This window comes from Phyllostomus discolor, chromosome 13, assembly GCF_004126475.2.
Source record: "Phyllostomus discolor isolate MPI-MPIP mPhyDis1 chromosome 13, mPhyDis1.pri.v3, whole genome shotgun sequence".
Classification (NCBI taxonomy): domain Eukaryota; kingdom Metazoa; phylum Chordata; class Mammalia; order Chiroptera; family Phyllostomidae; genus Phyllostomus; species Phyllostomus discolor.
The window spans coordinates 63,642,931-63,665,602 of NC_040915.2; the positions used below are offsets into that span (position 1 = coordinate 63,642,931).

Genomic DNA, 22,672 nt, shown 5'->3' on the forward strand with positions numbered 1-22,672 from the left:
AAATCCTGTCTTGCGCGTGCCAGGCCTTGATGGTTGGGTAGGACCAACTAGGCAGAGTGGGGGGAACCCTAAACAAGGGCGTGTATGTGGAAAGCTGGTGAGTGAAGACCCCACTTTGTGGTAGGGCCTTGAGCCAAGCAGCCTGGAAGGGGGAGAGCCAGCCGCTGCAGGGGAGAGAGGGGCCCGCAGTTCCGGGCTCCCTGTGGGGTAGAGACCTGAGCCCCTGGAACTTTGCCCCTGTTGATGTGTTCCCTGTACTCGGAGCCTCTCCTCCCCACACTCGGGAGTCAGAAAGCTTCTGATTGCTTTCCCTGGCCTCGAGGTGTGTGCCGGCCAGCCAGGCTGATTTTTCCAGGAAGACCTAGTAAGTCCCTAGCGTAGTGGTAACAGCAACAGCACTGTCTCACTCCTGGGTCGTGCCTCGCCATCCACACAGTGCTTTCACTCGAAACCCGAAACAAACCGTGACAAAGACATCCTCCTGATGGATGAGCACAGCCCAGGGCTCCAGGCCACTTCTCAGATCTCAAAGGACCGGCCAGGTTCAAGTTCCCAGCCAGGTTACTACTCACTGTTTCCCACTGTGTGTGCAGCACTTTGGCACGTAATACGTACTGGATAAACATTTGTCCAGTGAATGCATTTTGGGGGAGTCCCACTCTATTTGCGGGAACCTTGGAAGAAAGCAGGTGGCACCCCTGGTCCTTGCTTCCAGGACTTTGTTCAGTGTCCTCTGTGCCGGGGCCCCAGGCCGCAGCTGAGCAGAGCTGTCGCAAAGCCCGTGTGCATTTACAGCTGTTGAGTTCAAGCTTGAAAGAAATCCATTTTTTTCTTTAGTTAGGCTCTCTGGTTCAGTTTAGTCATACATGGGAAATTAAATAATTATACCCTATCTTTCCACTGTCCTTTCATAGTGTGCTAAAATATATAATAAAAATTGCCATTGTAACTATCTTTAAGTGCACAATTCAGTGGTTTTAACTGTACTCACAGTGTTGTGCCAACAGCACTGTATCTACTTCTGAATCTTTTTCATTACCCCAATGGAAACTCTGAAACCATTAAGCAGTAACCCCCTCCCCTGCCCTCACTTCAGCTCCTAGTAACCTCTCATCGATTTTCTGTGCCTATGAGTTTGCTTATTCTAGATATTTCATAAAAGTGCAATTGTAATATGCTTGCTTTTTTGTGTCTATTCATTTAGCTTGTTTTCAAGGTTCACCTGTGTTGTAGCATATCTAAGAATTCCATCCCTTTTCATGGCTGAATAATATTCCATTATATGTATATACTGTATTTTATTTATCCATTTTTCTGTTGATGGATACTTGGGTTGCTTCCATGTGTGAGCAATTGTGAATAATGCTGCAGTGAATGCTGGTGTACAAATATCTGTCTGAGTCCCCCTTTTCAGTTTTTTGGGTACGTTCCTAGGAGTTGAATTGCTGGGTCATACGGTAATTCCATATTCACCTTTATGAGGAACCGCCAGAGTGATTTTCATTGTGGCTGCACCATTTTACATTCATATCAGTAAAGCACAAAGGTTCCAATTTCTTCATATCCTTGTCAACACTTGTTATTTTCTGTTTTTCTTCTGTTTTTCTTTTTAAATTATAGCCATTCTTGTAGCTATGGAGTAGTGTCTCATTGTGGTTTGATGTGCATTTCCCTGATGGCTGATGATGTCGAGCATCCTTTCCTGTGCTTGTCGGCCATTTCTGTATTTTCTGTAGATAGACACCTACTCAAGTGCTTTGCCCATTTTTAAATTGGGTTGTTTTCATTGTTGAGTTGTAGGAGTTCCTTGTGCACCCTGGAAATTAAACCTTTATCAGAAACAAGATTTGCGAATATTTTCTACCATTCTGTAGATTGTCTCTTTACTCTCTTGATAATGTCTTTTGAAGAACAAAAGTTTTTAATTTTAATGAAGTCAAATTTATGTTTGTTTGGGTTTTTTTGCTTATACTTTCGGGGACACGTCTAGGAATCATTGCCACATCCAAGGTCCTGAAGATTTATCCCCATGTTTTTTTCTGAAGTTTTATGACACTAGCTCTTATACCTAGATCGTGATTTGTTTTGAATTAATTTTTATATTGGTGTGAAGTAGACATTAGACATTTGGCTTCTTGCTTTTGCGTGTGGAAGCCCAGTTGTCCAGAGCAGGGCGGTAGGGCTGCCTCGAATCCGTGGTCGCTGTAGGTGGTATTGACATTGTAACAGTATCAGGTCTGCACGTCCATGAGCACCGATGTGTGGTCCCCGCTAATTTCTCTCAGCAATGTTTTTGAATTCTTAGTGAACAAGTCTTTCACTTTCTTGGTTACACATATTCCTAGGCATTTTATTCTTTCAGATGCGATTGTAAATGGAATTGCTTTTTAGGTTTCCTTTTCGGGTGGTGCTTTGCTAGTGTATAGAAACATGTCGGGTTTTTGCATGTGATCTTGCACCCTATGACTTTGCTGAATTCGCTTATTAGTTCTGTTTGCTTTCTTGTAGATTTGTAGGGACTTTCTGTATGTAGCATCATGTCCTCTACAAACAGAAATTATTTTACTTCTGCCTTTCCAATTTGGATGCTTTCTGTTTCTTTTTCTTGCTTAGTTTCTCTGACTAGAAGTTCCAGTCAGTACTGAACAGCAGTGCTGCCGGTGGGCGTCTTGTCTGGCTCCTGATCTCAGGGAGAAAGCTTTTAGTCTCTCACCGTCGAGTATGATGTTAGCTGCCTATTGCCCTTTGGATGATGGGCCACTCCTAGGGTCCTGGGTCAGGTGGGGGTGGGGGCAACCATTTGCTTTATAGCTCAACAACAAAAAAATGAAGGAGAATGACTTATTTCGTTTGGGCCGATATAACAAATTACTATAGACTGCCTAGCTTATAAACAACATAAATACATTTCTCACAGTTCTGGACGCTGGGAAGTCCAAGATCAAGGCACTGTCAGATCTGCTGTGTCTGTTGAGGGACCATTTACTGCTTTGTAGATAGTTGGCTTCTTGCTGTCTTGTTGACATGGCAGAAGGGGTGGGGGAGCTCTCTGGGTCATCTGTCATGAGGGCACTAATCCCATTCATGAGGGTCCCACCCTCACGACCACGTTATCCCCGAGGCCTTGCTTCCAAACACCATCGCGCAGGGGATTAGGATTTCAGCCTGTGAGTTTGGGCGCACACAACATTTACAGCAGAGAGTCCCGAGCACAGAAAACACCCGCTAACTAGAAAACACCAATTTCATGGCAGCGCTAATCGCACTGTTAAAGTGTCGGCTGAGCTAAAACCCTAACATTTGCTAAGTTCCTACTATGTTGGCACTTTTATTACCTCATTTGATCCTACCATAGCCCCTGGAGACAGGCTTGTATCATCCCTACTCTCATTCAGAGGCGAGGCAATGAAGGCGAGTGTGGGAGGCGATGTGCAGGCATTCAGAGGAAGCTAGCTGTGTGCGGTGCGTTTCCTGAGCTGTAAGCTGAGTCCTTGTTTTCTGTCCAGTGATTGTGGGGGGGAGAGAGCGAGAACCGTTCTTCTCCGTGTGGTGTAGCACAACCTCCTTGGGGCTCGACACTGCCTGCTCCCCCAGACTGTCCTGATGGGTCACTTGTTCAGGGGCGCCCTGCGCTCAGCAGGACTCAGGGCTGCCGGTCCGTCAGGACTGAAAGGGCTTTACCGCACCCTGCAGGTGTGTGCGGGGAGAAGAGGTGGAGGGCTGCCGTGCTGCTGTTCTGTCCTGATGCTGCCGGTGCCTGATCAGCGAGGAGACTCGTGGAGCTGATGTTGTCAGAAGGTCCCCAGAGGGAACTCTTTCTGAGGTTGGGAGCAAATTCTTGCAGGTCAAGGAGAAGTCCTGAGCCAGGCGACTTTGTCCTGCCCCAAATCCCTGTCCTGTTAACTCAGCAGTAATCAACACTCTCAGGGAGATTAGTTCGATCAAGTAACTGCAGCCACAGGTTCCTGGATAATTCATAGCCAAAGTTTAGTTTCTGCCTCAAATATCTGGGTCATTGGAGCTCTATCAGATCCTACTGAGGACAATGTTATGCGACCCGACTGGCGAGCCTGTATGTCTGCTACAGAGGTGCGGGCGTGACCCCGGAATCGAGCCCCACTGAGGGGAGCGGCAGTCTGCAGGGAAGTCCTCAGGTTTCTGGGTGCTGGTCCTGGGTGCTACCCCTCAGCTTGGACAGGACACAGCAGAAGCTGTTGACTGGAGATTCCCGGACAGAAAAGTCCCAGTCAGCCCAAGGCAGGGGAAGGCTGCAGTTTTGTTCTCTTTATTCCTTAGGCTGAATTTCCTCTTTCTTTGGCTATCATTTTCTGCATTTTAGTCAGAAGAGGGGCGTGGGTACATTTGGTGCCCTGCCCCTTCTGCCCTGCTTGGAGCGGGGCTGGCTGAGTCCCTGCCTGTGCGGGTCCCATGTAGGTTTTCAGTGCATGTTCGAACCACCAGGGCACGATGGGACGTCCCTGGCTGCAGAGGGCGGTGGGGCAAACCCACCAGGAGGTACGTCTATTGAAATACAGGGTCCGGCACAAATAATGCCCCCTTTTTATTACATAAAAATCTTTTACCACAAAACCATAAGCATGTAATTCTGTAACAACAATATCACACTCTAGCACGCTATATGACATTTTAGGTGAAATGTTCAAATTGCTGTCCATCTCATGTGGGACATTCACGTGCCCTACCGACCCCACTCAATGGCGTCACTTCTGCTGGCGCCTGTGTTTACCACATACCTGAAAACAAACAAGGCCCAGGGCAGAGGGGTACCGTGCCTCCTAGTCCCCCCCACTCAGCAGGGTCCTGATCTTCTTTCAGTTTGGCAAATGTCTGTGTGATAATTCAGATAAGATTGAGTTCTGTCTTCAAAGAATTTGAAATCTGCTCCGAACCCTTCCCTTATGTCTTTGCTGCTCCGTGCCGCTGCTTCCCCCATTCGCCCACCTATTTATTGCTGTCCACTCTCACACCTCCCGTCTCACAGGCTCAAAGCGGTGGAGGCCACCTTTCCTCCCCCCCCCCTCCATGCTCTGGTCTGCAGAGCTGCCATCCACGCCAGTTTGCCCAGGACAATCCTGGTTGCAGTCTGTTGTCCCGGAGTCATTGTCCTGTCTCCTTCCTCACTCTTGAAAGTGTTCAAGTTTGAACAGTAAACAAACGGTCAGCCCATCCACAACCTTTCTGAGGCCAGGCTGTCCTCCCAGCCTTCTCTGTGCCTGGCACGCCGCTCCGTTCTCACTGCCTGCACTGCAGCCACTGCCTTCTCCTGGGTTTCCTCCCTGCCTGTGCCTCTCACTTCCAACCCATTCTGCAGACCGCTGCTCGAGTCATTCTCTGAAAACTACTCTGTGCTCACTTCAATGGTTGCTTGCTTCCTACAGGACCCAGTTCAAACATCTTAGCCTGGCACTTAGAGCCCTTTGCAGCTCACCTCTGCTTTGGCTTACAGTCTTCTCTTAGTTTCTTGGCACGAAGCTCACGTCTGCTGTCACTGGGTGATGCCCTGTGCCCTGACCCTGCCCTTTGATGACCGCCATGGCTGTAAAGGTCCACTTACCTGGACTTACACTCTGGCCGTTCCTGTGGGGGCAAGTCTCGCATGTGTCCTTCAGGCCCAGGGCCGGTCCCCACCTAGTGAGCACAGCGCCCGTGATGAGCCCACCCTTGGCTGGCACTCGCTCCTCCTCGGGACTCCTCGGCCTAGAGCAATTACTGCCTGCACAATTCATTTGGTGTCTAATCAGGTACTGCCTCATGACTTTTTATATGTCGCTATCTTGAACTGGAGCTGAAAGTGTTTGCTGTAATCTCACTTTTCCTTCTGATGTGCCTTTCTCCTCCAGGAAATTGCAGGTTCCCTGAGAATGGGGACCCTGTCTTGTCCTTATGGCACCAAGCACCTAGTAGGTATTGCCCAGAAAACCTTAATATGTTTTCAGGCAGGAATTCCAAAACTGAAAGGACCCTTGTAATCCTGCATTTCGAACATTTCAAACTTTTATTTTGTAGCTGAACCACAGCATGAAGACAGAGCAGCCAGAGGCTTGCTCCAGGGGACCCAGCTAACGTGAGCAGCAGCTCTGTTGTCTCGAGTCCCGAGTCCCGGGCTCATCCCCATCCCCAGGCAGCCTCCCGCACAGTGGCTTGATCTTGTGACTGGGCCAAGCCATTTTTGAGGCTGGGGACTTAGATCACAGAGAGAAAGAGGGGCGGGCGGGCAGCGAGCCGGGAGGACACCACGGCCTCAGCAAAGTCCCGGAAATGGGAACTCGCTCGGCCGGATTTGGGGCAGGGGACAGCAATGAGACCAAGACACTTCCGAGTAGGAGAGTTGTGGGTGGAGGGGTGGAGCGGGGAAGACCTCCGATCTCGTGATTTTGGGTCGTAAGAGGTCCAGTGTGGCTGAGCCTGCCGCAGCGCCCTAGCGGAACGTCTCATCTCCCGGCCCACTCTTCAAAAGTGCTGGGAGGGGGCGTCGGGGACGGCTCAGGAGGGCTGGAAGAGGACATGGGAAGTCCTGCTTAGAGGCAGCTGGGTCACATTTGTTTGGGCTGTAAAGAAATGTGACTTTAGTGGTGTATTGGAAAGTGCCACCGGTAGTGCTGTTATATATAGCTTTCAACTTTAATAAGGTGTTGCAAAAGCTATGAAAATACATATAACTAAAAACACATTTCACTGGAAGCTTGATCTCGAATCCCTTTCTACGGCTCCTGTGTGGTGCTCCGTGCTGTCAATAGGGCCATTAAAACACAATGGAAAGTGGGTAATTGTGCATTATATGGCTTTTGTTTTCCGTTATGAAATATTGGTATCCGAAAGCGAGTGGGATTATCGGGCGGAGGCCACTGTGGAAGAGGGAGGAGCGGGAGGTTGGGGGCTGAGGACGGAGGGTGGGAGAACAGGAGTCTGGCTGCTTCTCCCTGAGTCTTGGCTTTCCTGGCCACAGACCTGGGGGAGGTTATACCTCCCGTGGCGAGAAGAGAACCTGAGATGGTAATCCGGGTTAGTAGGGCACTCTCTGTCTGGGCAAAAGTGCGAGGCCAGGGCAGGGGCTGTGGCTAAAGAATGTGTCTGAAGGGAGATGAGAGTAAATTAAGTCAGGAAGCAGGCGCTGGGACTGTTTCCCGGGGAAACGGCCGGCGTCCAAGCCCGCGCACTGCTGGCGAGGATTCCTAAACGACGCCCTGATGGGCACCCTGACCCAGAGGGCCTGGCAGGGGAGGGTCTGAAGAAGGCAGGGCCTTGCGAAGGTGCCCTCTGACCGGGGCACCCCTGTTCCACACGCACCAACACCCATAAAATAATAACAGCTGCTCTTTATTGAGTGCGAGGGGCAGGTGCTGACATACTCTCCCTTGCTCGGTCCTCACAATGGCCCCACTTTGTGGATGGAACTGAGGCCAGGTTGGGGATCTCCCCACACCTCCCCCGTGGCCACCCCTCCCCATTTGCTAGGCCCACCCAGGAAGGAAGGGCCCCTGGAAGGAAGACACGGGGAGCCATGACTGTCCTGTTTGTTTGGGGGAACCAGTCCGCTGGCAGAGAAAATCACTGGGAGCTGTCAGGGGCCGGCGGGTTCTTGCGTCCAGGGGAAGATTGTCCCGGGGTCACCAGATGGCAGCCCCGGGTCCATATAGGTGACTCCGTTGTGGCGACGGGGACCTCAGGGGGACTCCTCTGGGCCGTGCAGCATTGCAGGGGTCTTCAGTGGGGTTTGAGGGATGACCTGTCTCTCCAGATAGATTACTTTTGGTTTGCTCAGAAGGCATTTATGGCTTTATAAAGCTCTTAAATTGGCTCTTTCCCCCCTTCAAAACATTTCTTCAAGCTTACAAGGCCAGTTTTAGAATAGCAATTACCAGCTCCAATACCCCCCAGCAAACTCATGCTGTGCTGTTGTATATAAACCGCCCGGGACATTTGTAATGCTGCCACACGGCGGATCTGCGCGGCGGAGAGCCCCTGTCTGCAGCGAGGCCCTCTCTCGGCTCTAATTTATGGGCCACATAAAACTCTGTGAAGTTGCCCTGCGTCTTTCTGAGGCAAAGTTGAGGTTTTTTACTGTTTCAAGCTGCTAATTTTTGCCATTTAGAGCCAGCCTTCTGCCCGTGCCAGCGTGTATGTGCGCATACAAGTTGGCCGCTTTAATTTATGTGCCTCTCTCTCTCTGTAATGCTCATAACTTACAAATGTGTGCATAATGTACAGCCAGCTCTTCCTTATTACGAGAGGCTTGGCTGCTTTGTCCTGTGCCTGCCATAACCCCGACCCCTCCCCACCCGCCTCAGACCCAGGGAGGAAGCTTTGCTGCAGAGACAGACAGTGGCCTGGGAACGGGAGCAGGCAAGAATTCACCCTACCCTGGCCCCGGCCCTGTGCCCTTTCCTGTGAGATGAGGGGCTGAGTAAGAGGCAGCACTGTGGGTGCAGAGTGGGAACCTCAGAGCAGGGGGCTGGGGCCCAAGGCCGCAATGGAGCACATTCCAAATTTGCTGCTTTTCCTGAGCCTCAGTTTCCTCATTTGTGGGATGGGGGCAGGGCCAGCAGTTTCCCACTGGGGTGTGGTGGGCCCGAAGCGTACTAATGACTCTGCAGGCCCTCCGTAAGCCAAGGCGGTATCCGCGAGCTGGATGCGCGCTACTCGGGCTCTAAGCTGCTGGCGGCCCGGAGGCGGGGAACACAAAGAGCAGCGCGATGTCTCAGGGCTTCCCCGGGTTGCGTGGCGCTTGCCTATGGACCCGCCTCCAAGGGCTCCAGCAAGCCCCAGCAGATAGCTCTGCACACTCAGCTCCTCCGCTCCCACCAGGGTTCTCTGGTCCCCCGGGGAGAGCTGCTGGCCACCCCTGCCCCACCCTAGGCCACTCCCACTCCCAGCCTTCCTCAGGAGCAGTCATCCTCCCCGGGGCCTGGCGGATGCTTCCCATCCGGAGGTGACCCAGGAGGGTTTTCCAGCGGGTTCCTGGGAAGGCGGAGTCAGTGGGCTGTGGGCGTCTGGAGGGCAGTTTGTGGTTCCCAGTCCGGTGTCCCCCCAGGAGGGTCCTCACTGTACGGCAGGGGACTCAGCCCCTTGCTGCCCCCTCGCCCCCTGCCCGCCATTCTCCCCTTTCCCAAGGTTGGGATTACACTGGATGACCGAAGGGGGGTGTTCAGCCCCTCTTTGGGGTTTCCGTGAGTCCTTCAATCAGTGGACCCCCCAGTCCTACTCTCCCTTCAACGTCCCCTGGGGCCTTGCTCCTCCTCCCAACTGCTTCAGCTGAAATGCTCCCACTTGGATATTTTGCCACTAATGCAAACTCCACAAATTTAAAACAGGCTAGTTCAACACATGCTCAGTGAGGAGAAAGGTGCCATCACCAGGGAGCATCTACTGTGTGCCGGGCAGTGTGGTCCCCACCGGGTGGGGGGACCCTCCTGTGGGGACACAGGACTGGGGGCCACAAACCTGCCCGCCTCTGGATGCTTTGTATGCTCCAGATCATTTAATTCTCAACATGAACTCTGCTGGTGATAATAACTAAAACATATTGAGCCTTTAGTACATGCCAGGCGTTGTTCTGAGCTCTTCGCGTGAATTCACTCCTCACAGCAGTTCTGTGAGGTAGACACTGTTATCTTCTTTTATATTGTAGTTAACAAAACAGAGGCACAGAGAGGTTAAGGCACTTGCCAAAGGTCACACAGCTAGTGATTTGGGAAGGTAAGATTAGCACCCCAGAAGTCTGGTTCTGAGCCTGAACTCTTAGAAACTGTGCGGGAAATACTGCTTTTGCGAGGGAGATGTTATTATCCCATTTTATATGTGTAAAAACTGATATTCAGAGAGTGGATAACTTGCTTAGTAACACATAACTAGGCTGGGAGAGTTCTTCTGCTGGGGGTTCTTCTTAATAATGAATAACTGCCTCATAGTCCTCTCCTGCGCAAGCTCTGATGGGGCAAGAGCGGGGGTGAGCCGGAGTCATTGGGGAGAGCGCACACGCCCAGGGGCCCTGGTGGCTGTAAAGTTGGGGTCAGTGGGGCAGCTGGGGCTGTTCAGGCAGCAGCTGCCTTTGCAGAGAGCTGGTGGGACCCCTGGAAAGGGCTATGGGGGTCTCTGTGTGGGTCCTCTTTGCTCCCACCCATGCTGCCCTGCGCGTAGCCAGCTCTGTGGGCTGCACCTCAGCCGAGGGCCGCAGATGGCAGGCTCTGGGAAGCCCGGCTGTTACTTTCCCACAAACTCCATTGGCCTTGCAGGACCCATGGAGGACTTTCCAGGGAAGCAGCCAGTTCTTCTTTGTTTGGACCTCAGAGGCAGGCCTGTGCTGGAGAGATGCTTGGGAGATTGAGCTCCGGGTCTGAGTCTGCCAGGGCTTGTTCTCAGGTCTACTGATCAGAAAGGCGGCGAGCAGAGGGATGAGCTGTCAGGGCCCAGAGCGGAGCCCCCATGTGGAGGGCTCTCAGTGTTCCACCCTCGCTTCTCCCGCAGAGTTCCAAGAATTCCGGGTCTAGAATCCTATTCGCTCCCATTGACTTTTAGGCTGGAAAGGGCAGATCCGCAGGGACGGGCTGGGGACACTCCCCCTTTGCCAGCCTTTCTACCTTGGGCTCCCACTTTGGCTGTATCTGAGGGGTAAGAAGGAGGGGCGGTGGGGTGGGAGCCTTTTCTCCCTTAAAAACCTGCTTTTTGGGTCTCCTTCAGTACACTCATTCCTGCCCACATCAGCCCGGTCGTGCGAGTGTCGAGGTAACTTTAGCTTGAGCACAGGTGACCTTGGGAGACAGTCTTCTCCCTGCAGAGCAAATTCATCAATGCAGGTTCATTTCTGTCTTCCTGGGAGTCTCTTCAACCTGTGACAGGGGCCTGCTCTCAGGTGACCTTTAGTCCTAGCCCTGCGGACCTGACTCCGGGCTTCTCCCACCCAGGTGCATCCCCCCTGCCACCCCTCCCCTCCCCTTTCCGTTCTTTCCTGTTCCTTGGCAGATCCTCCGCCCTCTCTTTCTCCTCCTCCTCTCCCTCCTCTCCTTTCTTTCCCCTTCTCACTGGGGGTTGTCAGAGTCCCCACCCCAGGCCTTCTGCCCACCCCAGCTGGCACCTGCCGGCACTTCTGCCCAGCTGACCAGCCCCAGCTGCTCTGGCCTTCACAACTCGATGTGTGCATTTCTGGAGCTCCTGCCCTGCTCCGAAGGGGCTGAAGCGCTTGGGTTCCGCTGGCGCCCAGGCTGCCCACCGCCTCTGGGCACCCCCTTCTCATCGCAGAACCTCCTCCGTTCTCACCTTCACTCACTGCCAGGCACCTTGGCAGCTCCACACACTCATTCAGTGCAAATGTAATTTAGTATCCATCCAGGGAAACCCAAAACAGAAGTTTAATCAGTTATTGCAAAGAAAACAATACAGTGTATGTCACTGTCCCAGATCACTGACTTGGGACTCCTCAGCTGCTTAAGGATTATTGGGTCTCTTCTTGCTTCCCCCTGGACTGGGTAAGACAGGCTTAACATCCACTCGCCAAGGGAAGCCGGGGCTGCAAGCCCGACCAGCTGAGGCGCAGCCCCAGTTCGCACTGGATGCCGGGGAAGGGCACTCGCCCCTCCGTGGCTCAGCCTTCTCAGGACACTGATGTTTCTGGGGACAAGGAGCGCACTTTGTATGCCGTTCAGTGCACATCGGATCCCGGGTGCGGGCCTCCCGCCTCCCAGGAGGGGAGACTGGGCCAGAGGGCCCTCCTGCCAAGAAAGCTTGTTCTCCATGGCCGCCGTCTTCAGGCACCCCAGGAAATAAGGCAAAGGGAGGAGCAGAGATTCTCTCTCAAGGGTTGGAGGCTGGGAGGGAAGAGAAAGGACCAGACCAACTTGATCTCCTCTGCCCTCAACTTAGTCTGTGTCTCCCCCGCCCGCCCATCTCCCTGAAGAGCTGCAGGATTCGCCGAGGTGCCTGAGCTGAAAACCGGGCATCATCCTGGACCTTGGTCTGCCCCTCACAGCCACTGGCCCAGTCCTGTGTCCGGTCAACGCGACCTTTTATATAAGCTAAGTCTTGACCCTGCACACGTCTTTCCGTTCCCCGTGTCACGCCCTTGGCCCACACCTGTCACCGCCCGCCTGGCCCACTGCGACACCTGTGGCTGTTTTCTGCTGGCCCCTTGCCCCCGGCTCCTCTCCCCGCCGACGCCAGAGGGATCTTTCAGACCCCAGGGTTCTTCCCCATCCGGGGCCATCGTAGTTCGCCATCACGTGTGTATGTATTGGTGTGGTCTGGCGTTTGATATCTGACTCGCCTGTCTGACCTGGCCCAGGAGGTCAGGGACAGTGTCTGGTTGGCCACCATTGCGTCCTCCGTGCCCTCAGTGAGTGCCTGTTGAGCAAAGGAATGGGTGGGCGACCCAGCCGGCACTGGCCGTCCTGCTCTGTCCTCCAGAGGGATGCGCAGCCGCACGGGCAGGACGTGTCTCCCTTGTTCGCTGACGCGCCCCTGGGGCTGAGGACCCTGGCGCGTGGAGGGACTCAGTGAAGCTTCCCGAGTGCACTGTGAGTCTGAAGGAGGGGGCGAGGCTGGGCTCACGTGGTTCAGACCACGGGCCTCGATTCAGCCCTGGTCACCTTCTCTGTGGCGTCATCTCATCCCGTCGGGCTCCTCGCTGGCGTCCCAGAGCCTGGTTCCCACGAAAGCATCCTGAGCTGAGAGCTTAGGTCGGGCCAGAGAGGTGGGTCCTCTTTGCCATGTCCTTAGTTTTCTTTTTTAAATCTTTACTCAAAGATATGTTTTTATTGATTTGAGAGAGCTAGGGAGGGGGCGAGAGAGAGACAGAAACATGGATGTGAGAGAGACACATGGACCAGTCGCCTCCTGCACGCGCCCCGACTTGGGGCGGAGCCCACAACCCAGCTATAGACCCTGACTGGAAATCGGACCCGCAACCTTTTGCTGTAGGACGATGCTCCAACCAACAGAGCCACCCGGCTGGGGCCGTCCTGGTTAGGCTTGGGAGGTGGGGGAGGTGGGCTGGGGCACATCCTTTGGACCCTCGATGTCTTGGGAGCTCCTCTGGAGGTACATCCAGAGCAGCCAAAATCATCCCTAGGTACTGCTTTCTTCCTTGGTAGAAAAAATGTAGCCCCCCCCCACACCCCGCAACATCAAAGTTCTGGGGACTCCCAGAAAAGGAAATGGCTCCTCAGGCCTGGCCACGGGAGAGAGGGCACAGCCTTGGAGAGAAGGAGATAGTGCAAGGGGCTCGGGTCAGGGCAGCTTGGGAGGGTGCACGGCGGCATGTGACAGGCCATCCCGGTCCCTCTCTGCCTACAGTGCCCGCCTGTGAGAGGGAGACCGCGGCACCGGTGTGGCTGCCAGCTAGAGACTGCCGGGGAGACTCGCGGGGATAGGGAGTGTGGCAGGTGGGAAACGGCGATTTTTCAGCTCACTCACCAGGAAAGTCCCGGATTCAGCTGCCTCCCTTGCTCCCTTCTTAGGGGCCCAGCGGGTCACATTCCTCCGACTCACTCCCTCGGAGGTCTCCTTCCAGGGCCTTCTCTGGGGCCCTGCTGGATCCCCCGTCGCTTCTCCCCCAGCCTGTAGGCATTTCTTCCAGAGCCAGGCTAGCTCGGCTGTTGCTCGGGGCTGGGGAATCGAGTGTTTGTGAGGTGGTCGGCTCGACCGGGAGGCTGGGGGTCTCGAGCCGCCTTGTGGTGGCTCTGCGGGGCCTGGCGGACCCCCAGCCTCTGGCTGTGACATCCAGCCCCCGTCACGAAACCAGACAGAATTAAGCCTTTTGTTTCCTGTTTGCTGGGCCGGCTTAAAGAAAACACAGAGGGTCCGTGCGGCCGGGGCTCCCAACAAGACGGCCTTTGTATTCATTTAATTAATCAGTTAGCTGAGGGGAAGGAGAAGAGGGAAGTTCACGTTATAAATACATGTTTTTCTTTGGCTCTTTTCCCCCCAAAGACAGGGCCTGAATGGCATCCCCAAGAGAGCCCCCATCTCACCCCAGACATGCTGGGGGCCGGGGGCCTGCCGGGCTGCAGCTGTGACCCTTCCCCGCCCCCGCTGCTCCCGAGCATTTGCCCTGATTTCGCTGGGTCCTGGGGAAATGTTAAATGCTGATGGTGGGGTTGGGGCAGTGGCGGGGGGGGGGGAGCCATGAGGCTCTGGACCCCATTTCCTCCCTCCTCAAATCTCCCTCCAAGCCCTGCAGCCTCCGTGGACGAGGTATCTGAACTGCCACGTGCAGAAATGTCTGTCCCCAGAGAGGCCTGGTGGCTCTGCAGGTGTACCGCGGGGGAGACGTCCTCGCTGAGGTGCAGGGTGGTCTTCCTGTGCCCTGTGTGTCCCCACCGCTGCCCAGGGAGGGGCTGCACTGCTGCACAGCAGACAGAGCTCTCAGCCCCTCACTGGCAGGGGACAAACACCAGAGCCCCTCCAGGGCCCTCCATCCGTCTGTCCGTCCGTCCGTCTGTCCCTCCCGTGTGAGCCTTCTGAAGTGCGGGGCGAAGCAAGCAGCGCTCTGGGGCTGGAGGCAGTTGAGGGGGTGGAGCGAATAGGCACGGGCCACCTACTGCGTCCTGGCACTCTGTGTGCTCTGCAGATACAGAGGCCAGTGAGCCCGAACCCCACCCCTGGGGGGCCTGCAATGTGGGGGGGAATCTGCAAAGGAAACTTCAAGGGTGGGAGCACCAGAGGGACACCCAGCTCAGGCGGATGCTTTCGGGAGGTTGGAAGGAACTGTTCCTTGTGACTTCTAAGCTGACTTGTGTAGAAAATGGTCCAAAATGTGGCCCAGTGCAGGCATGAAAGAGTTAAGCAAAGAGATCCCCCTGCACAGAAGCATGCGTACGTGAACCAGCATGGTGTGCGTGCACAATACAAGCAGTTGAGGATTTGGGAGCACGAGGCATGGTCCAGAGAACAGCAGGAGGTGAGGGAACAGGGGCATGGCCGGGTTGCGGAGAGCCTCGCTGGACTGGTGTCTCAAGGAGAATAGTTTTCATACAGCCAATGCGGAGCCTTTGAAGACACAGAAGGAAATCGGGGCTGAGAAGCAGGCGCAGGAGTGGGTGTCCTGCTCTGGCATTTGTTTCTGTGTGACCTCGGAGAGTGACAATCCCTTAGTGCCTCAATATTCTATTCTGTAAAGAAGGTGTAAACATAGTACTTATCTCGTTGAGCTGTTGCGAGGACTGAGTTAATCACATAAAGTGCCAGGGGCAATTCTGGAGCCAAGAGGGTGCTCCGTAAATTGTAGTCGTCGTTAGCATAAGGGACTTTAGGCGGGCGAGCACCTTGGACAGATTTGTGTTTCAGGAAGATCCCGTGGGAGGTGCCAAGGAGCAGGACTAACACGGGAAGGATCAGATAGATTCCGGGAAGCCACGGTGAGGGCCGAGCTGAGGCTGCGGTGCTGTGGGTACAGGGGAGGGGCCAGGCTAGAGCGCTCTGAGAGGGTGCGGGAAAGGAAGGACTGTGGAGACCTACGATTTTACCTGTGTACTGGGTGGACGGCAGTTTCAATGACTGCTAGGGAAAGAGGAAGAGGGATGGGTCTTCTGGGCCCTTCTTCTCTCCCTTCCTTCCATCCTTTTTTTTTTTTTAAGAAAAAAAAAAACATACTGAGTTTCGATCTCTGTGGGACATTAAGCTGGAGATGCGGAGCTGTCTGTCAGGAAATTGAACGTACCTGCTAGAGGACACGGCTGGAGGCAGAGGTGTGGGAGCCGTTGGTCCGCGGGTGAGATCACTCAGGGAGAGGCTTCACGAGTAGAGCAGTGAGCAAAGACAGATTCCGGAGGACCACAGGGTCCAAGAGAGGGGGACAGAGCACTGCCCCCCCAAACACCTTGGGAGGACACAGGGGTGGGAGGAGAATGTGGGAAGGGTGCAAAGAAGCAGAAAGCTTTGCGACAGAGAACGAGACCTCTGCGTCAGGCACAACAACAATAACAACAGCAGCAAATCTGGTAAGAGATAGGCCAGCCCTGGTTGGTGTGGCTCAGTGGACTGAGCACTGGCCTGTGAACCGAAAGGTCGCTGGTTCGATTCCCAGTCAGGGCACATGCCTGGGTTGCGGGACAGGTCCCTGGTTGGGGCAGGCAACGATGTTTCTCTTGCACATCGATGTTTCTCTCCCTCTCTGTTTTCCCCCCTTCCCCCATCTCTAAAAATAAATAAAATCTTTTCAAAAAGAGACAGACTGGAGGCATGGCTGGCTGTCAGCCTGACTCGTCCAAAGGACACATGGATGGGGGAGGAGCAAATCCCCCATTTGGTGCTTAGAGTGGAAACCCCCGGAGAGACGTAGTTTAGTCATTCACTTTTTTATTTAGCAAATAGTTATTGCACAGCTACTGTGGACTTAGAAGCGCGTTAAACATGCTTCAGCGGCGAACAAGTCTGGTAGAAGAAACTGGACAAGGCATGAGCAGCTGTGCCACAGATGGTGAGGACCACAGATGACTCAGGCGAGTTGGGTGAGGACATGAACTGCTCTCTGCAGTGGCCAGGGAGCGCTCCGTGAGAAGAGGGCGTGCGAGCTGGGCGTGGAGGAAGCATAGGGTTCGAATAGGCGGTGGTGGGAGACAGGCACTCTGACAGACAGTTGGGACATGCCAAGGCGCCAAGTCACCCCGGTGTGCAGCCCAGTCGTGGAAGGAGAGCTACTCTGACTTACTTGGGGTGTGGGGGTGGCACAGAGGTAGACTGTCGATTAGGGCTGGAGGTCAGGTCGGAGCCGCAGTGCTAAGGAATCTGCACTTTGTTCTGTTGGACTCGGGGGCCAGTGCAGGTTTTTGACAGAAGGAGCAACAAGAGAAGACTTTGCCTTATGGGAAGGTCTTGCCCACACCAGTGTGTAGGGGGGACCAGAGCAGAGAGCGGGGAGTCTGGAGACGGCTGTGACTGCCAGAGGGTGGAGAGTGATAAAGGAAGCAGCTAGCGCGTGCATGGTGGGGAAGGAGAAAGTCAACAGGGAGGTACGCGTCGGGGTTGGACATGCTGGGCTTGAACTGCGCCCCGTCGGAATGCGTCGTCAGTCTGGGTTGGTTGGGGGCGTGAAGTGAAATTGGGGTGGTGGTGAGGGAGGCATCAACAAGGATGCCAAAGTTCCTGCAGCTCGGATGGCCGATCAGAGGGGAAGTGGTGCCGTCAGCAGAAATGGTGAAGACAAGCTGTTTCCGTGCCCAGTGCAGCTTCGTGGTCCCGAGCAGCGTGTGAAGCGTGCGGCAACCCCAAAGCATCAGATGCTGGGTAAACTGACCGGAGTGTTTGCTTTGCGGCCATCTGCCGGTCCCCACACGCTGAGAGAATGTCTCCCTCTATCATTTTCCGGAGGAACAGACTCGAGTACCCTCAGAGGAGAGGAAGTGAAGAGGATCTGCGTGCAGCAGTTTATTAAGATTGAGGGCAAGCTCGGAACCTGCGTAACCTGCCCTGCTCGTTTTATGGGTGTGACCAGCATTGACAAGACCAGAGAGAAGTTCCATCTGATCTCTGATACCAATGGTCATTTCGTTGTCCATCGTGCCCCACCTGAGGAGGCCAAGGACAAGTGCATGGTGAGGAAGATCCTTGTGGGCATGAAAGGAATCCCTTGCCTGGTGACTCCCAAGGCTCGACCACCCGCTACCCGGATCCCCTCATCTCAGTGACGGCACCCTTCCGGTTGATTTGGGCCCAGGCAAATCTACTGACCGTGTCGGGTCCGACACTGGTAGCCTGTGTATGGTGACCCGAGGTGCTGGCCCGGGAAGAGTTGGTGTGACCACCAGCAGAGAGAGAGAGACGCCCTGGTTCTTTTGATGTAGTTCATGTGACAGATGCCAATGGCAATGGCTTTGCTACCCGGCTCTCCAGCATTTTTGTTATCGGCAAAGGCAGCAAACCCTGGGTGTCCCTTCCCTGTGGGAAGGGTAGCCACCTCGCCATTGCTGAGGAGGGAGGAGAGAGACTGGCTGCCAAACAGAGCAGCGGGCAAAATGAGCAAAGTCACTCACTTCATCACATTTGGTGCTGGTAGCCTGTGCGTGGTGACTGGAGGTGCTGACCTGGGAGGAACTGGCATCACTACCCGCAGAGAGAGCCACCCTGGAGCGCTCAGCCACTGCGGAGCACTCGGCCACCACAAAGGCAGTGCCGCTAGAGTCGTGGGGCGGCAGCCAGGTTTAGGGGCTGGGGGAGAAGGGGACATGAGTTCATGGCCGTTGTGAGCACAGATCGCTTAAGAGAGATGGGAGGGATATCATTTCAGAGGGTTAAGAAAACAATTTAAGGACTAAATAATTCTTTACATTCACATTATAATTTATACAATACTTCAAGTCCATTAGCTTACCTAATCTTCACCATGTTTAAGGGAGTCAGTCGGTGGGGACTGGTAAGCAGTGGGTCCCCAAAGGATCCCAGGCCAGTGGTGTTCCACATATCTGGGCCTCTGGGCTGCGCCCTTCCCTGAGCTCTCATGCCCAAGGGGCTGGGAGAGGTCGAGTGTTTGTAGGTGAAGGTAGGGAGGCTGAAGATGCAGGAATGCACCCTTGCTGTGGATGGGTGCGTGTGGATGGAGGGTCAGAGCCCAGGTGGCACAGCTGGGGGAAGAGAAGGGGGTCTGCTTTTGAGGTGGGAGGGGAGGAGGATGAGGAGGGGGTGAGAGGTATAGCCTGCCGAGGAAGACGGGAAGGACATCAGGGAAACTCCGAGGACACAGGGCCAGGGCACACTGGAAACACCCAGGTGGAAAAGCCAAGGACGTCCGTGAAGTCACGTGCCCACAACACAGGCATGACTGGGGCTGGCCTGTAGGGTGGAGAGGACAGGTGCGCCCAAAGCTCTGGGCTGCAAGGTGAGGTCAGAGCCACCTTTGTTGTGCATGAACGAAGGGGCCAAGAACCCCTCTCCTGAGGCCCTGACATAGAAATCTTGAAGGCGGACAGTGTGCCTCACGCACCCTCACACCCTGCCCCCTGCCTTCTCCACCCCACCCTCACCTCCACTTGGTCCTTGACCATGTTCTGGGCAGTTCTCTTCTTAATCTAGCAGCAGCAGGACTCATTAGCTCCTGCTCAGAATCAGGGTGGTCCGGGGTGGAGTTTGGCCATCCCTGGAGGTGAAGGGAGGTGGTAGAGGTGGTGAGAGCTGGGGGACGGACACAACCCTGGACGGGTCTTCCCTCTGGAGGCAGGAGAATGAAAATATGCAACAGAGGTTCTGCCAAAGCCTGTGTGGAGAACAGAGGGCCGGCTTCTTGTACAGACAGAGACCCGCAGAGGCGCCCTTTCCTTCTGAGTCCACGCCTTTGATCTGGGCATCGGGAAGCTCTGTCCCATGGGCCCTGTGGCACTTCTTGGTCACTCACTGGCAGTTCCAAACTCTGTGCTTCCTCTCCAGCCTCACTGGCTGGAGTTCCAGGAGTCTGCCCTCCTCACTTCGGGAGGTCCTCTAGTCCTAGTGGTGGCAGTCCTTTAGGGAAGGAGCCCACGCAGTTCTTGTTCTGAGACCAAAGTCTGCATTCAGGGTGCAGGAGGGCCACGATGCCTCCCAGTCTCCTGCATTGCCCCCATACCAGTGTGGCCGCTGACCTGTGTGTCCCAAGTCAGGCATAGGCGTGGGGTTGGGGGACCCATGGCCACAGGCACACACACAGATGGGCCTTCCCACTGCTGCGGGTGGGATGAGCAGGAGACGGGCTCCTCCCGAGGACCCTGTGCTCTTCAGCTCAGAGACTTCGGGATGCAGTCTCCAGCTGTGGTGGCCTCCTGCTGAGGGTGACTGATTGTCCAGTTTGCCTGGGACGAAGGGGTTTCCTGGGACATGAAGCCTTCAGCGGGGAACCCTGGAAAGTCTCAGGGAAACTAGGATGAGGCGGTTACACTGTCTCCCCTCTACTTCCGAAATCGTGCCGAGGCCCGGATCTCAGGGGTGTGCCAGGCACAGCCTGCTTCTCCTCTGGGGTGACACGCCAACGCACAGGCAAAGGGCTAGACCCTGCGGTGTGACGTCACTGGGGAAGGGAGAGACCGGGGGTTGGCTCCCCTTCGTCACTCACTCTGGGTGAGTTACTTTCCATTTCTGAGCCCCAGTGCTGTTATCTGGGGTAAAGGGCCGTAACACCCATCTTGCAGGCTGCGAGGCCCGCTCAAGCACGGCCATGTTCGTAGGTCAGGGGCACAGCGTGGTGCTGGTGATGCCAGGCAGGAGACAGCGGATCTCCCCTGCTCCCCTGCCCCCTTCTTCCTGGCACTGGAGTGAGAGCACGGCTGCAGGTGGAGGGCGTGAGGCCGACGGTGAGCAGGAGGAGTTCATTCTGTGTCGAGGTGACACTCGGAAATCAACAAGACGTGCAGGTCTCATTTGCCATCTTCTTCCTTGGGGTGAAACAAGGGTTTCTGTCTGCAGTGTTGCCTGGTGAGAGTAAGGGACCTTTTTATTTATTTGTCCATCATTCCATCCATCCATCCTTCCATCCCCCCATCCAACAGAAACACAGCACTATGCATCAGGTACTGTTCTGGGTGCTGGGATCGATTATCAACACAGACTTCCTGCCCTCATGAAGCTTACATCCTGGTAGGGGAGACACGTGATCAACATCTAGGTCATTTAATGCAAAGCAGTAATGACTACTCGGAAGGGAAAACGAAGCAGGTTAAGAGAGTAGAGGGTGGGAGGGCCGTGGGCAACATTCTACCAGGGTGGCTTGGGAAGGCCTCTCTGAGGGGTGACATCTGAGCTGAGGCCTGAAAGAATGCAGCCAGGATCTTGTGGCCTGACATCTCCCGGCCCTGGAGCTCCCAGCTCGGCCCAGCTGCCCCAGGGTGGAGTCAGCTGCCGGGGAGGCAGGCAGGCCCTGGGCTGAGCTGCACAGTGGGTGGGAGTGCAGCTGTGTCCATCAGCTGTCTTTTCAGGGCGCTGCCTGCTTTGCTGGTCTGAGCTTTCGGGATGAGGGAGGACCCCAGCCTGGAAAATTAGTATTGAGGGTCAGGTTGCATATGAAAATCATACAAACAGGCTGCCTTGCTTTGCTTGGGGACACTTGACATTTGGGGACAAGTCACAGTGCGTTCAGCTTCTTACGCAGCTCTATTTCTTTGGCATTGCCTTTGCCTTTAAGAAAAAAAATACAGCCCTGTTCAGATCGCACGGTAAATGATTTATGAACATTATTCTTCTCCCTTAGTTCTACCTGTAGGAGCTCTGGCCCTCACAATCCTTTTCATGTTGATTAAGTACATTTGAAAGCAAAAGGAGACTGTCTGAAATTGCTTCACAGTGTAGAGGAGCGGCTTCCCCGCACCCAGGAGGCACTCCTCATCCTGCCTTTGAAAGAGCTCCTTTGCAGCCGGCCAGGCCGGGCTCCGGTCCAGAAACAGGTCTCCAGCCTCGTGTGTGCCGGAGGGGGTAGGTGGTGGTGTTCTTTCTGGAGCTGGTAGTTATGGATTTGAGATCTGGGATCTGGGGCCGGGTGTCCTCCAGAAGTTGTCCTTCCAGTCCAGGCCTGATGGCACCTGGCTGGGCACTGGCCGGTTGGCCCTGGTCAGGAGGATGAAGCCTGTCGGAGTTCCGTGTTGTCAGGGAACTACAGCACATGGGGGGGCAGGAACATCATAGCCATCTTTGTGTACCCCAGTCAAATGGAAGGTGTGTCTGGTAAGGAAACGCAATCCATGGAGCCCGCCAGCAGGCTGAAGGTCCTCTTGGCTCAGCTAGGGCAGGCCCCGTGGCCTCCCCTGGTTCCTCTCCATCCCTGTTTATGGCCGTGTGATGGGGACCTTGGGCACATACTCGGTAGGGAGGTGCGTAATTAAGGGTCTAGCCTCAGAACTCACTTTGACCAGCTTAAGTTAACCAGAAAGTAGACTTAAGTAGATTCCATTTTTACTGCATGGTCAGCGTCTTGCACCCCGGTCTGGCCCAGGGCTCCTTCCCACAGGTGTCCCTGTCACAGATGAAGTATGACGGTTTTCCCTCACCCTTCCGTCTGCCATAGAAATTGTGTGAAGTCATCCTTTCTTCCCGGCCCCCTGGCCTCACAGATGTCCCTCGGAGTTGCAGTCAGCTTCTGGTCTTTCCAGTTCAGGCTCTGAGGGCTTGTTTGGAACCCGCCGTCTTCCGAAAGGCTGGCCGCCCGTGGTGTACGAGCCCCACGTCTCTTCCCACTGTCGCTGCCCCAGCCCTGCCGGGGCAGGTTCTTTTGGTCACGTCGGCACCAGACACGGACCAGGCTGGCCGCATCTCGCCTTTGCTGCTTGCTGCTGAGTGACTTGCTCAAGTCTCTTCGCGTCTCTGACTCTCGACGTCCCTGTTTCTTAAATGGGAATGAGGCCATTTGGGGAACAAATGAGACTCCAGTTTTGAAACGCGCTTTGCAGTTGTGTTCATTGTCTGCTCATGACGAAACGACACTTACAAAGGTGGACATTTGAAGTTCTACCGTTGGCCTCACACAGGGTAGGTGAGGGTGAGAGGTGGGCCGGGGGAGAAGGCCCCCCCCTCTGTGTGGGCACCTGAGGAGAAGTCCGGAGTGTGCTGACCCGACCTCAGTCCCCTGTCTGTCCCTCACGCCAGCCTCAAGGGGTTCAGCCCCATCTGAGCAGGTGGTGGGAGCAAGGCCCACGGAGGTAAGGAAGCTGTCACAGAGTCAGTAAGCTGTGGGGCCGAGGGCCAAACCCTGCCGGACCCTGACGTCCCTGCC

At 54.8% G+C, this 22,672-nt stretch overlaps 1 protein-coding gene and 1 pseudogene across 3 annotated transcripts in view; both read left to right on the top strand.

Annotated features, from left to right (window-relative positions):
* The window catches only part of PKNOX2 (PBX/knotted 1 homeobox 2), a 241,786-nt gene that overhangs the window by 18,316 nt on the left and 200,798 nt on the right, over nucleotides 1-22,672 (top strand). The gene's annotated exons all lie outside the window — the stretch shown is intronic.
* LOC114510224 lies at nucleotides 17,089-18,064 on the top strand (annotated as a pseudogene).